Here is a 15,277-nt window from a genome sequence, read left to right on the forward strand (position 1 = left end):
CTTACATAACTCAACAAAAACAACACTATCAAAAAATGGGCAGAAGAGCTAAAAAGATATTTCTCCAAAAAAAGTGCAAAAGGCCAACAGGCACATGAAAAAAATGTTCAATATCACTTATCAGGGAAATGCAAAACCACAATGAGATACCACCTCATGCCTCTGAGAATGGCCCATATCAAAAAAAAAAAAAAAATGCTGGCATAGATGTGGAGAGAAAAGAACACTTTTATACTGCTGGTAGGAATGTAAACTAGTCCAGCCACTGTGGAAAGGTGTGTGGAGATTCCTCAAAACTCTGAAAATGGATATGCCATATGACCCAGCAATTCCACTCCTAGGAATTAATCCAAAGGATACAAAAACACTATGTTGAAAGGAAAACTGCACCCCTGTGTTTATTGCAGCACTATTTACAATAGCCAAGATTGGAATCTACCTAAATTTTTGTCCACAAACAGATGAATGGATCAAAAAAGTGTGATGTAGGGCCTCCCTGGTGGCGCAAGGGGTTAAGCACCGCACTATGAAGCAAAATGCAGCCTCTGCAGCACAAGTTCAATCCCCGGCCGGCCAGAGAGAAACCCACATGGCGCGGCAAACCTCTCCTGTCTCACCCACTGCTCCCCTCAACAGTGTATTCCAGTCAGTCTGCCTGTTCTGTTCCCCACTCTGACTCTGGTGAATCCTCTCACCCCCCCCACCCCACACCTCAGGCCTGCACCCCAGCTCTTGTATGCATAAATAAATCTTTAAAAGGTATGATGGTTCTTTGCCTTCAGCGTGCCCCCCAAGATCCTGGTGTCTCTATGGGCTGCCGCCCCGCCCGGTGTTACCAGTATTGTAAGAACAAGCCCTACCCTAAGTCTCGTTTCTGCCATGGGGTCCCTGATGCCAAGATTCGCATCTTTGACCTGGGGCAGAAGAAGGCAAAAGCAGATGAGTTCCCACTCTGTGGCCACATGGTATCAGATGAATATGAGCAGCTCTCCTTCAAAGCCCTGAAGGCTGCCCATATTTGTGCCAACAAGTACACGGCGAAAAGTTGTGACAAAGACGGCTTCCACATCCGAGTGTGGCTCCACCCCTTCCATGTCATCGGCATCAACAAGATGCTGTCCTGTGCTGGGGCCCACAGGCTCCAGTCAGGTATGTGGGGTGCCTTTGGGAAGCCTCAGGGCACCGTGGCCAGGTTCCACATTGGCCAAGTCATCATGTCCATCCGCACCAAGCTGCAGAACAAGGAACATGTCATGGAGGCTCTGCGTAGGGCCAAGTTCAAGTTCCGTGGCTGCCAGAAAGTCCGTATTTCCAAGAAGTGGGGCTTTACCAAGGTTAATGCAGATGAGTTTGAAGACATGGTAGTTGAAAAGTGGCTCATCCCAGATGGCTGTGGCATCAAATACATCCCAAATCGAGTCCCCCTTGACAAGTGGCAGGCCCTGCACTCAAGAGAGCAGAAAAGCTTCCCCCTTGTTAGTGACACAAATAAAAACCGCATTCTTAAGCAAACAAAAAACAAATAAGTGTGATGTATACTCAATGGAACACTATTCAGCAATTGAAAAGATAAACTCAGGCCTTTTGAGGCAGCATGGAAGGAGGTGGAAGAGATTGTGCTAAGCAAAGTGAGCCAGGAGGAGAAAGAAATACCAGGTGGTTTCACTTATACATGGATCTACAGAAAACAAAGGGACAGGAAAAACACAAAATTTGCAAGCTGACCCTAGGTCTGAGGCAAACAGCAGAAGAGAGTGAGAGAGGGGTCAAAACAGAGGGAGGAGGGCCTCCCCCTGGTGGCGCAGTGGTTGAGTGCTGGGTTGCAAGGCTGCCCGCAGCCTCTGCAGCGCCAGTTCGATCCCTGGCCACAGCGAGGGTCCCACCAAAAAAAAAAAAAAAAAGAGAGGGAGGAGCACAGGAACTGTGGTAATGGGAGAAACAGGGGAGCTACTCATGATGGGAGAAATCAAATACTGTCCAAAAATTAACAAAGATATACGGAAACAAACAAATAGAATAAACAATGGACTTGGAGGAAGGCTTTAGGGAGTCATGACACTTTCTGAAATATCAGAAATGACAAAGATTAAAAAAAAAACCACATGAATTGTGGGTTAAGGGGGTGGGGAGAGGGTGGAAGGAGAGGCAGAGGGAGTAGGAGGGTTTATGTAATTCTAATCATGGCTAATAGTTGAGAGTTAACACATGTGCTCCAAGTCTACCAACTCACTCAGCCTCACCGCTGACCTTTGAGAAAGTGCTTGTTTATCCCCTTTGCATGGACAATGAAGAATCAGAGACAAAGATGAGATCATTGCCCAAGGTCAAGAAGGAGAAGCTGGGATGCGAACCCAGAAAATCTGACTCTAGAACTCAATCTTTGTTTATTTACAACAAAAACCACACCATTCATTTGTCAAGGCCAGTGCAGGAGTTGGGGAAAGGGAACAAACTCCACTCTGGAATTTCAGGTCAAAGCAGCCTCAATTTGGGCCTCCCTGGTGGCACAAGAGGTTAAGACGCAGCACTATGAAGGTATCCACAGCCTCTGCAACATGAGTGCGATCCCGGCCAGGGAGGTGACCCACATGGCACAGCAGACCTCTATGTGGTCTCACCCACGATGTGCTCACCCACTGCTCCCCTCAGCAGTGTATTTCAGTGGATCCGCCTGTTCTGTTCCCCACTCTGTTCTGTTGTCTCCAGTGAATCTTCTCACCCCCACACCTCTGGCCTGTACCCCAGCTCTTGTATGCATAAATAAATAAATCTTTTTTTTAAAAAAAAAAGCAAGCTCAATTTTTCTTCTGGTCTTTAGGGGAATAGACAAGCTCAAAAGGCAGGGGCTAGGATGCCAAAGGCCAGTTGCTCTGGAAAGATCCCTTGACTATTGCTCCAAAGCTCTGAGGGGTGGAACAGTGCTGATCTTAGCCCAGACACCTTCAGCAGGTCGCCTAGTATCCATTGGCCCCAGGGCCCTAATGACACAGATATGTGCATTCTGCCCTAGACTGACCCTCCTTCCTACTTCCCTCTGGCAGAATGGCGCACAAAAGCAGATATCAACAAAGAATCCACCTCCCATTCAACTCAGATATCAACAAAGAATCCACCTCCCATTCAACTCACATGCACAGCATGCCCACGTGTACACACACATATCCACGCCCATGCCCACTGCTGGGACAAGTCTTTGAAGGGGCTTCAAATCACTGGTGGCTGAGGATGCAGGCAGGTCATGGGTAGGACCCAGCCCCATCTCCCATGTCACACCAGCACCTAAAGAGGCCCCGCTGAGTCCAATGTGCTATTATGAGCATTTTACAGTTGCTCTTCATCGGACACATTTATCACAACCTTGTGAGGTGGGAACTGCTACATTATCTCTGACTGACAGCTGAGGAAAGTAACGCTGGTAACTGTCTCCGCCAAGATCACTGAGTCTCACTGAGTCACCGGGACGTGAGGTCGGAGCACCTGTGCTGAGCTGGAAGGCATGGTCTTGAGCCTGCCTGGTTTGCCCATCCACAAGAAAGTTCTTGGCAATTCCTGATACTGCCACATTATTTAAAAAGAGCTGGGGAGCTTGTGGGCCAAGGCCACGGGAGCCCATAGCACACAGGGGTATGCATGCAGCTGGGAGGGGCGGGGCCCTCTTATCTGTGTCCCCACCCCAGATGCATTTTCTGTAATAGGAAATTGTGAGCTTGATCATCTCTGCAGGGAGATGGGCTATACATACTTTACAGCAAAGGATTCTGGGCCTTTTAGAGGCCGCACCTGCTGCTCTGCTGCCTGTTCCCGCCAATCCCCACAGAGTACACATGTGCCCATAAAGCTGGTTGTTCTTAATGCTGATCTCCACCCTGAGCAGCTCACCCAGCTCTAGACCACACCCTTCTCCTCCCTCCTGCCCCCAACTAGTTATCTACCACCTGAAACTCCTATTAGAAAGATTATCTACATGTATCTGAAAATGCCAATCCTGTGGCCCCCAAGGGCCTGCTTTCTGTCCTTCTGTTAAAGGCACCCACTGCTGCATTTTCAACTGGTGCTAATGAGTGAAGGGGGCTGTCCCTCCCGGGTGTCATCCTAGTCTATTATGATGAGGATGGCTTTTGGAGGAGAGGCAGGTGTTAATGATGGGGATTCAGGCCCCCAGGCCAAGCTGAAAAGTTTGTATTCAATTGTTCAGGCAAGAAGGAGCCTTTGCAGGTTTTCAAGCAGAAAGAGGAACCTGGGACCTACTTTTGAAAATCAATCTGGCAGTGATATGTAAAATGAATTGGAGCAGGGAAAGGAACAGTTGGTTGGAACATGGTGTGGTGAAGCCAAGGACTTGAAAACGTTGGCACAGAACATGTGGATTCATCAGTACAAACCATTCTTGCTGCTAAAAACCTGGTCAAAGAGCACAACTAACTGATGATGGGTTGGTTTTAGGACAGCACTTAAAACACGCCTCTACCCTGAGCTGCTTTCATATTAGGACGCCATATTAAGAAAAAGCTTCCATACATCTGTCATTACTGAGTTAGTGGCCTCCTTGGTGCAGTCAAGTTTCTGTTTCAAACTTGAAAGTCCTGGGCAAGCAACTGCATTTCAAAGGGATGAAGATGCTAATTCATCACTTTGTTATGCGAAGTTGGAGCCAAGAGACATTTTCTCCACCCCCCAACCCACTCCCATGGGTTGGCTCAAAACTCTCCTTAGTGCCCTTTTCCAGCTCTGACCCGAGTCCAGGGCATTCCACAGAGCCTGAGAACCACCCATTTCTCTCTGTCCATTGTCCTCCATCAAGACCATCATCAGCCCTGGATCCCTCACACATTCACCAGCATCACCTCAGGCATGTCGCTGAGCTCCAACCCAGGCACAGCGACAGACAACTTGAGGGGCTCTTGCCCTGTAGTCAGCTTTTCTGACCCATTGACCAAGCCTTGTTATCACCTACAAATCCCACCATCGCTGCTGCCCAAACATAATGTTAATCACACTCAGGACACAAATGAGATCCTGGTACTTGCAAACCTGGGTCCTGTGTTTCCGCTTGTCACCTCTCAGTCAAACAAGAGCAGCGGTACCTCAACCATATGCTGTGACTTGTGACTACTGCTCTTGGGTGTTACCATCAAGCATTTGGAAAAGCCCAATGACATAAAGATTCAGAAAAAAACTGGGAACTCACCGTTGAAGCTGCCTCCTTCTTCTGTGGCTTCCCAGGAAGCCAGCTTTCCCACAGCAAACAGCTTTCAAAATCTCGGCAGACGGCTAGCCTCAGTGGGGTTTGGAAGCCTCCTTTTCACCTTCTTCCTGGCTTGAGCTTCTTTGGAGGCACCCCCCTGCGAATCACCCCACAGAGGTGATTCTCTTTCTTAAACTCCTACCTTCTCCTCACCCCCAAACAAAACAACTCTGCTTCTGATATTCTCCAGTTCAGCAAAGGGCAACTGCGTTTACCCAGGGACCTGAGCAAACTTGGGGAGGTTATTATATATAGCTGGTTCTCAAACTTGAGTGTGTATTAGAATCACCTGCAAGGCAGAGCTTGGCCTTTTCAGACACAGGACTACTTCACCCAAGAAGGCCTGCGAGGGGCAACAAAGTGTGTATTTCTAGCAAGTCCCTAAGTGATTCTGATGCTGCTGGGTCAGCTATCACACTGTTCCAGAAACTTCCTTTTCTCCTTTTCCCTTTTTCTCCTTTTCCCTTTTTCTCCCAACTAATAATTTGATCAGGCGCCACTGATTTGTTACCAAATTAGTTTATCTCCTCCCTGATGCCACCTTGCTAGCTTAGGTATTTGCCCCGCTTTCTTAAACTATTAGAATCACCTGTAAGCCAGCTTCTCTCCCTCCAGCCTTGCCCTTTCAATACCTACTGCTAATGCAAGGATCTAGAACACAGATCTGTCCCATTTGTTCTCTGATTAAACCTGTAGTGCCTCACGCCACCAACAGAAGTGAGGTTAGCGTTTCTAGCAATGGCATGTGACCTGGCCCTGTTTACTCTCTCAATTCTAAAGTCCCCTAAAGTATTGGATTGCTGGAAATCTCCAGCACATTCTCTGGGGTTGTCTGTTCTCTTGGAGGCTGTCCATTTTTCTAGATGATTCTTCCCATCTCTACATCTTGGCTCTCAACTCAGGATTCAATTGTTCAGGAACCTTCTTTAAAAACCCCACAGTGACTTCAGTGACCCGTTGCTGTTCTCCCAGGAGCCCCTAACACATCACTACACTACTTCTTAGCCTATTATATTGAAACCTTGTGTTTGCACATCCTCTTATGGGGAGAGATTTACGGAGTTGTATCTAGCAGTTAGCTCAAGGAGTACTTGCTGAACTAAATTTCCTCCCCCAAATGCCCTCTCTCCTTCTCCTGCTAATGGGCTCTGCCCTGCTTTCCCTCTGTGCCTGATTCCCCTTGATTTCACAGAAGAGATAAAAAGTCTCAGAAGGGCCAGTAAAGGCTGAGCTTCAGCCCACCAGAGGTCTCTGTCAGTCCCGTTGTGAAGCCAAGTTTTATTTCCTCCTGGAATCCTAATAAAACTGTAGCTCTACCCAGCACAAAATCAGCCTGCCTTTTGAAAGAGCTTGGGAAGCTTTATAGCTCTGGTTCTGATATCCTAAGTGGAACCCTGTGAGGTGAGAGGAGGCCAACAAGAGATTAATGGGGCACATTTCAAGGCCAAAACCCAAATCAAATACATTTCTTTAGCTGTGTTCATGAGTCATCGGGACGACAGGAATCTCCGGCTCTGCAGAATCTGCCATTTCTGGTATTTCATTTCTAAACCTGAATAAAGCCGGACTAGTCTTCCCTGTTTGTGAGCTTCTGACCTCAGAGAAACTGGTAGAAAAAAACAGAAATCAAGCCCTAAAGTCTAGAGTTTTCTTGGCTCACTCCCCCAGGGTTCTCTTTTGTTTTTCTGAGTGGGAAATTGCACACTCAGAAGGTACCTATAACCTCTTCTCTTGGTTATCTAAAAGGTTTTACTAGAAGATAACATTGATGCTAGAAATATAAATGGGAGAAATTGATAGACAGGGTGGAGCCTAATGTAATACCTGGTATTAAAATTTTTTAAATAACAAGATGAATAATTTTGGAAATTAATCAAACAATGTTCCATTGAGTTATTTTATGCACTTAATATACACTGCATATTCGCTATAGGCATATGCAAATGTTTGAACCTCGCATATTAAATAGTTGATGGGGGTGAGAAGTGCTTTAGGTGTATAAAATATTATTGTTTTCATTACTATTATTATTGCAAACTTGAACACTCTTTATTAGAATCATTATTTGCTTGGAGAAATGGGCTGAGTTTGGCAATTTTCCACTATCATTATGAATCTCTATGGCAGGCAGCAGCATCTGAAGGGAGAAGGGTAAGTAATACAGACAACTGGTTGCAAATGAATCGTGTCTCTGATCAGAGCTTCTCTGGCCGGCTGCTGGACCCTTGGCCATGAATTGTCTGAGCTTCCTGGACTAAACTTCTATTTCTGAGAAATTGTCACTGTTTTCTGCACTAGGATGTCAGAGGTGGGGCATGTAGATAGATACTCAAGATGCCAGCAGAAACTATAAGCTCTGGACATAAAGGAAGCTCTGGGTTCTGGGTTCTCACCACTTGCTGAGACTGGCTGTGGCTGCCACCCTTTCCATGGAAAGGCCCATGGAAATGCAACTCAAGGCATGCCATTGTGCCTGGCTTAATTAGAGCAAAGCTTTTCTCAGGCCTCTTTCAAGAGAACCACAGCTGGGCCCTGGGGAGCATACTCAGTCAACAAGAAGCAGAAGAGATGAGCAGTTGTTGATTTGGCCCCTTCAGAGTCAACCTGGGCTTGGTTGTCTAATACCCAGCCTGGAGTCCTGTTCCTCTTTTTGTTTGTGGGTGGGGTCACCAGTTTCCAGGATGGCCCCCAAAGTCCCCATCACCCTGTGTCCACTATCTCGTCGTTCTTCCATTTTATACCAGCGTAGGCCTATGTGACCAAGAGCAAATGTGGGAAGTCGTGGACCTCACAACCTAGATAGGTGATGAAGGGGTACAGCTTCTGTCATGGTAGCTCTCTCACACCACAGACTCTGGAGGGACATTCGGGGGGACTCTGGGGTTGCCACAGTGATGAGGAAAACGAGGACAATGATCTGAGCAGGAAAGCATCCTCTGATTGCAGAGTGCAGCTTCACGCTTTAGACATTGTCTCTGCACAAACATGCAATCAAGAATGGAGGTGCACTGGGGTGCTTCATGCCAATCACCGTTGATGAGAAAGTGCCAGCTTCACTGTGCTCTGTGGGAACGAGGCTGCCTCACCACAATGACATAAAATGAGTTGTGCAGGTGCCTCTCAGTTTTCACTCATTTGCACAATGTTCAGTGTAAAGGCATGAAGCTCTGAGGGCCGGAGGACTAAGCCAGGCTTTGGTTAGGGTCCTCTCCATGATAATGGGAGAAAGCACGGACTCATCAGCCTTCCACTGTCCCCTCAGGCTTCTGCTCCACCCCCCTTTAGTTAGAGTTGAAGCCGCAGATCATCAGGGAGCAGCTGAGGGGTTTCCAGGCCATAATCAGAGAAATCAATCTCATCCCAAGATCAGTGGCACTCAGCCGACCCTGAGGAAGAGTGTGGTGAGAGCTGCGTCCACACCCACCTCGTTGACAGCCCTGATCTGGAGGCCACAGTGGGGCCCGCTCCTGGGTGTAACAGGTCCCTGGAGCTGCTGAAACAAGTACCAGGAACTAGGTGGACACAACAGAAACTCCCCTCTCACGGTTCTAGAGGCTGAGAGTCTACAGTCAAGGTATCGGCAAGACCATGCTCCTTTCCAGGCTCGAGGAAGACTTCTGCTGGTGTCGGCCCCTTTCCGGTGGTTGGGGATGCTCTGAGGTCCTCCTTACAGCCAGTCATGGCTGCTGTCTCTCCGAGGTGCCCTCCGCTGTGTCTGTGTCTCAGAGTCCAAATGTGTCTCTTATAAGGACCCGGATCACACAGTCTTTAGGGCTTGAGAGCACCAGCAATGACCCTTTTGCCAAATAGATCCCACTGGCAGGCTTTCCGTGAACATGAACTGGGGGATGTGGGTACTATTTGCCCAGGACACCAGGTGTGACCCAGTTCTCAAGTACATCACCTGCCATCTACTCCAGGCAGCTCTGTTGTTGGGGAGGGAGGCGTGAGGGGGGAGGAAGCATCCTATCTCACTCATTTTCCATTTCTTTGACCTCTGCCCATCTCCTCTACCCAGGCAGGGGAGCGGGGTGGTAGCTGACACAGCTCTGGTATGGAATAAGGAGATAAAGGATCTCTTGGTGGGCTCTGTGGCTTAGGTGTAGTTTAATTTCCTGGATTTGGGGTTTTCCCACCTGTAAGATGGGCATGTATCTGGCACCTATGTCTGTTCTGAGTACATGCTGGGTACACACAGTCCCTTGAGCTCTAGGGTACAGGGATTACAGGAGGAAATGGTCCTGGAATCTTTCAGTAGTTGCTGCTTCTTTCAATAGATTCATATCATTAGCAATATCTTAACCTTCCAGATGTTTCTATCTTAGACTGCCCAGACTCTCCTGTTTAGCCAGATCCCAGTGATGGGTCACCACTACAACTTCCCCACGGTGAAAGCAAAGCCTCTGGTGCCCACTTCCCTTCCCCTCTTCCCTCTGCCCTGAAAACCAGGCTTGAGTCAAGGGACTGAATACTGCCTCCTCATTCTTCTAGATCTTTCCTTTCTGAAAAGCACTGAGCTACTGGCTCCCTCTGCCTCATTTAGCATTGCCTGTCATGTTCAGCACCCCACTGCCACCCTCCCCACAGGGCGTTCTGTGTCTAAACAGAGCTGCTGAAGCCATGTGGGCTGGAAGGAAGCTCATTACAGCCCAGCCACTGAGTGGGGAGCGTGTGGGGGGCTGCTGGGCCCAGCCCAGCATGTGCAGGCGGTCTCTGCTGCTGAGAATTCCTCAGCCTGCAACCTCACTCTGTGTGTTTCACTCCCAGAGAAGCAGCTGAGGGTGGGCTGCTCTTAAAGCACGGGACCCCAGCCCCAAGCCTGCAGGGGAAGCAGGGAGTGTGGCCCACCCCCTCAGGACAACACACATTGTTTCCTGTTGTTCTCACCCTCTGGTAAATCCAGGTAGAACTAGGGTGGGCAGACAGCATACAAGCTAAAGGTTTGAGTTCCCTACCATCTCCATCCTCAATCTTCTGAAACCCCAGGCCTGTTGATGGGACCCGCAGGGAGCAGTCCAGCTCAGACTTGGATGAGACAGGAGCTCCCGAAATAAGAAGTTCAACTCTAAGGTCCTTCTATAACTTTGAAAGAAACTGTTCACCCAATTTCAGAGTGGGCCTGAAACTCCATGAAAGAGCTCAGATCTTCTCAGAGGACCAGGCACAATTCCTGTCCAGTGTCCTGCAGAGGGTCTGAGAAGCTGACACCTGGCACAGAGGCCACATTGGAGTCCCTTCTCTACCAGCAGAGGCCTAAGAGCCTGAGGCCAGGCTGCAGGAGGAAGGGACTTGCCTGGAGGGAATTCCCACAGTGCCCACACTCATGGTGTCCATCAGTAAGAGATGGACATGCCAGGCTTTCCTGTAATGATGCAAAGAAAGGGTTTCATTCACCCTTTGTGAAAAAGGAGGAAACAACTGAGAGGTAAATTAAAATGCTGATTGTGTGGAAACTGGGTTGTTTGGCTGAAGAGGAAGTGGAGGTCAACAGGAGGCAACCAAGGTCAGACAATGGTCCTCAGGCAGGGAGCTACCTGGAGGAGGGCGTGTCACCCCTGACCCAACCATGTGAACTGTAGGTGTCATCACTGGGGCTGGAAATGCTTGGAAGGAAGGGCGAGGTGGTCAAAAAAAGACACCAGCAGGGCCTCTGCCGCACGAGTTCTATCTCCAATTCCCCGCCGGCCAGGGAGCAGAAAACCTCTCCTGTCTGGCCCGCTGCTCCCCTCAGCAGTGTACCTGTTCTGCTCTCCACTCTGTCTCTGGTGAATCCTCTCACACCCCGCTCTTCTGGCCTGTGCCCCAGTTCTTACATGCATAAATAAATAAAAATCTTTAAAAAAAAAATACCAGCAGCTCACCCCAACTCCCAGAACAGGGAGGAGGGCTCTGAAGGGGGACACGTACCTAACCTGTTCCTGCGGCTGATGAGATCCTCCAAACTTTGACAGGACAGAGCATAGGACATAGGGACAGAGTCCAGTCCTGCCCTTCAGAGGGCAGTGCCCATGGACAGCTACCACCCACCTGAATGAGGAACCAACCTTGGGACCACCCAGGGGTCCATGTACTGCTAGGGACAACCAGGGGAACTCACCTTGCGCGTGACGGCTGACAGGGACTGTGATGCTTCTAGTTCCTCTCCGCGTTGCTCTCCCCATAGACCTTCCCTCAGCTTCTGCATATGTGGTGCAGCTTGGATTTTACTTGTTTTTCATCAGCCCCAATATCGTGGAAATAAGAACAGACTTCAGACTTTTTGGTCCATTTTGTGCCAGTCCCTCAGTAAATATATTTAGAATTATTTTCTATACCAAATATATTTAGTATGATTAAATGAATAAAAAATACCTAAAGTTGCGGGACACAACTTGTGTTGCTGAGCAAGACCAGGGATGTGTCCAACCCTCTCTGTGTGGCTTTACATACTCACTGGTAGCTGTTAACCAGGTGAGAGTAGGATCAAAATGGGCGGGAAGAGCACAAGGGACTATGGTGATGGTACATGGGTGAATTGGTGGAGGGAATTTCATGGGGACTATAACTGAGATGAGAAAGCATACATTGTAAAAAAAGAAATGAAGAATGATGCAAAAAATACACAAAAATAAATAAAATTATTAAAAAAAAAAAAAAAAAACGTGAGAAGCCAGAAATCCAGGTTATAGCTTCATTCCCCAGGGCTTAAATATGTAATAAATGCAACTTTTTTCCCTGAAAAAGCCAGTCATTTTGCTCCACAGAGTAATATTTCTTAAACATAAGGAATTGGATAGCACTGCTTCTGTTCCAAGGATTTATAACCAGGAAGATTTCTTTCTCTGTTCAACAGTGAACACAATCATCACCATTGGAATCCAAATTACCATAACTGATCAGTTCTAGGACTTTTTTGGGCTAAGTTTTATGATATCTAATGAACTCCAGCTGTGGGGACTGGCAGCACCCACACATGATCCTCTGGACCTGTGCAAAGGTCCTTTTGGCCTTTGTATTCCTGCCAATTCAACTGGTTATTTGTTACTCTTTGGGCACACAGTCTATTGTGATTTGGCTTTAAAAGGAAAAGTTACTGTTAGGCACAGAAAAGTACAGAACTAGGCCAGTAGAGATTCACTTTGATAATGTGAAGCAAATGTTTGATATGACAAGATTGACCAGAGCTCTTTATTTTCTTGCAAAGTAACACCAAAGTGCTTTACACAGTTAACACCTAGGCAGGGGTGAAGCTTTGTTATGCCCGTTCCTTGATGTGTACACAAAAATCAACACACACCAAACAGAAAGCACCATTTTAAAATTGACAGATAGGTTTCAGCAGCTTGAAAGAAAATCCAAATAGAAAATATTTCAAGAAATTCTGCATGCTCATGAACTTGGTCGTGCAGAAGCTGACTTGTATGAAAAAACCCAGATGTCCATAAGTGATTAGAAAGCTATTTTCAAAAGTCCTGTTCTCAATGGGTAGCAGTTTTGGGAACTTCTTTATCAGATTATTTGGCTTATAATTTTCTTTTCTTCTGGTTTTGAGATATAATTGGCATGCACCACTGTAAAGGTTTAAGGTATGTCCAGCATATTGGCGTAACTTACAGTAGAATGATGAACACAGTAAGTTCAGTTAGCATTCATTATCACATATGGGTAGACTAAAAAGAAAACTTTATTTGATGGTGAGATTTCTTTAGCTCTGCTCTCTTGAAAACTTTTCTCTCTGCCATACAGCAGTGTTAGCACCAGTCACTACTAAACATCATATTCCTAGTACCTATGACTGGAAGTTCATATTTTCAACTACCTTCCTCAAACACCCCCCAGACCCTCCCCACACACTCCAACTCTGGTAATCACAAACTGCATCTTCTTGTTGGTGTATGTACATCAAAATTTTTAAAAAATTATATTTTATAATGATATTTTTGGAATATTAAAAAATCTAATTCTGTTTAAATAAGCTTAAAGACGGCTCTTTTTAAAGTCACAAAAATTTAACATGCTAATGCATTGTAATCAAAATTTAATTGGCAGTCATTTTTTCTGGTACATAAAAATCATAGTAAGTCTTAAACTTTTTGATATGCTGCATTTGACGTAATATGGCATTATCATATTTTGAAATCCTGTTTCTCCTATTTTGCCTGACAATTGTTCAGTAAAATGTTTAGATTCTTAAACAATATCTGTATGTCATTTATGTATTTAAATTTTGCAAACGTGATGAATACTCTATGACATTACCATAGAGCTGAGATCAACAGCTTCAGTACTAATTTGGAGGATTTCTCTGGTGAGCTGTTGTGAAATTGCCTTATCTGTGGAGTTCCTGATGAATCCTGGGAGTGGAGCTGAACTTAAGTGTTCAAGATAAATACATGATAAAATCCTATGAGTTAAAATGAAACATAATCTTTTAAAGGCAAATCTTAAAAAAAAAATCCTAGCGACCGCTGGGGCAGACCGGGCGTGCAGGGGAGTTCGTTCCCGCATCGCCATTTTGCAGCAGGGACCTTTCTTGCTGGAGACTGTGTGAACCCAGCAGAAGGCTCACCGAGGAGACAGAGGTTAAGCTGGGAGGCTTGCCCACACCGGGCACCTTCTAGCCTGCAGTTCCAGCCCAGAGGGGAGCAGCACCCACCGCTGGGGCAGACCGGGCGTGCAGGGGAGCGCGTCGCCGGCACCGGCATTTTGCAGCAGGGACCTTTCTTGCTGGAGACTGTGTGAACCCAGCAGAAGGCTCACCGAGGAGACAGAAGTTAAGCTGGGAGGCTTGCCCACACCGGGCACCTTCTAGCCTGCAGTTCCAGCCCAGAGGGGAGCAGCACCCACCGCTGGGGCAGACCGGGCGTGCAGGGGAGCTCGTTCCCGCATCGCCATTTTCCAGCAGGGACCCTTCTTGCTGGAGACTGTGTGAACCCAGCAGAAGGCTCACCGAGGAGACAGAGGTAAGCTGGGAGGCTTGCCCATGCTGGGCGCCTTCTAGCCTGCAGTTCCAGCCCAGAGGGGAGCAGCACCCACCGCTGGGGCAGACCAGGCGTGCAGGGGAGCGCGTCGCCGGCACTGGCATTTTGCAGCAGGGACCCTTCTTGCTGGAGACTGTGTGAACCCAGCAGAAGGCTCACTGAGGAGACAGAGGTTAAGCTGGGAGGCTTGCCCACACCGGGCACCTTCTAGCCTGCAGTTCCAGCCCAGAGGGGAGCAGCACCCACCGCTGGGGCAGACCGGGCGTGCAGCGGAGCGCGTCCCCAGCTCTGGCATTTTGCAGCAGGGACCTTTCTTGCTGGAGACTGTGTGAACCCAGCAGAAGGCTCACCGAGGAGACAGAGCAGAGACCTGTCTTTGCTGGAGACTTGTGAACCCAGCAGAAGTTCCCCAGAGGAGCCAGTGGTGAGCTGGGAAGGTCGCCCAAGATGCCGGCCAGTACCAGCAACACAGTGTCACAAGGAATACGGCAAATTAGAAAACAGGCAGTAGGGAGTAGAAAAACAACATGCAACCCAGCAACTCCTCAGCAAAATAGCACACCACAAAAAGAAAACCATCTACCAGATTGCAACAACAGTAACTTGGAAGAACTTCTGAGCCTTCCAGATAGAGAATTTAAAATTGCTGTGATTAAAAAACTGACAGAAGTCATAAAGGAAAACAATGATAAGGGGAAAATAATTAATGACCAGAAGAATGAAATTGAGTCCCTAAAGAGGGAAGTAAAAGAAATGCAGGAGATCAAAGAATTAATGGAGACGCTAAAGAACTCTGGGAAAAGCAGTGAAAGCAGAATAGATGAAATGGAAGAACGAATAAGTACTCTTGAAGACACAGAAATAAAAAGAACTAAAACAGAAAAGGAAGGAGAAGTACGAAGGAAAAAGACCGAAGAAAGACTTCGGGAACTATCTGACTTCATGAGGAAAGGAAATATAAGAGTTATAGGAATCCCAGAAGGAGAGGAGAGAGATGTAGGAACAGAGAAAATATTCATGGATATAATTGAAGAGAACTTCCCAAACGCTAAGAAGGATCTGAAAATTTATA

The 15,277-nt window shown here is 47.3% G+C and overlaps 1 pseudogene across 1 annotated transcript; it reads left to right on the top strand.

Annotated features, from left to right (window-relative positions):
* The first annotated feature begins 809 nt into the window (after positions 1–809).
* On the top strand, positions 810–1,364 carry LOC311185307 (large ribosomal subunit protein uL16-like; annotated as a pseudogene). The gene has a single exon. The product of its transcript is annotated as a large ribosomal subunit protein uL16-like (transcript).
* The last annotated feature ends 13,913 nt before the right edge of the window (positions 1,365–15,277 follow it).

Source organism: Talpa europaea (assembly GCF_964194135.1).
Source record: "Talpa europaea genome assembly, chromosome: 15".
NCBI lineage: Eukaryota > Metazoa > Chordata > Mammalia > Eulipotyphla > Talpidae > Talpa > Talpa europaea.